Source organism: Rutidosis leptorrhynchoides, chromosome 9 (assembly GCF_046630445.1).
Source record: "Rutidosis leptorrhynchoides isolate AG116_Rl617_1_P2 chromosome 9, CSIRO_AGI_Rlap_v1, whole genome shotgun sequence".
Lineage (NCBI taxonomy): Eukaryota > Viridiplantae > Streptophyta > Magnoliopsida > Asterales > Asteraceae > Rutidosis > Rutidosis leptorrhynchoides.
Genome location: NC_092341.1, coordinates 316,255,936 through 316,256,694, shown reverse-complemented (window position 1 = coordinate 316,256,694; position 759 = coordinate 316,255,936).

Below are 759 nucleotides of genomic sequence, written 5' to 3'. Positions count from 1 at the left end.
AATGGACGGTAGTGGGTTTTAACTGCTTCGTGATCTCCTTACCGTCGTCACCATCAGAGTCGCATCCACCATCGTCACCAGCACCGCCGCATTCACCATCGTCACCAGCATCGGCTGATTTTTTCCCTTATCGTATCCCGAAGGTAGCCATCGATTTTTACTTATAAAGGTAACCAAAGGTTTTCTCGTTCTTTAAATTAGGGTTTTAATCTTTCCTGTCGTTTACATACATTCCTAATTTTGGGTTTTGATGTTTCAGTGACTGTTCTTCATATGGAGCTTATATATTAGGCTGCTATTAAATTAATTTACTTCCATTGTATTTATTGATTTCAGTTAATTCAGATGTATTGGGGAATTCTTACGGTTCAAATAGGTTAGTTGCAGTTTCTTGCTTTTGTAATTTGATATTCCTGTTACACAAGTGTAACCTTACCATTGGTTACTATGAAAAAGTGTAACCTTTTCAGTTACCATTATGTATTTTTAAGATATTTATACATGTGATCAAAGTTGCTTTTGTATTTGTTTCTTCTAATGTTGTTACAGCAACTGATATTGTTGTTGTTGAAGATCAAATGCATTCCAACTGGTATGGATGCAATTCTAATTGATATTTTTTTTTCAATCATTTATACATTTGTGTGGTTTGTATTTGTACACAATAATCTCATGATTTCTTTGTTTTTATTTGTTTACTCAATCAGTCCTAAAGACTAATTTTTATGTATGTTTTCTCTGCAGCTGTTGTAACTGATA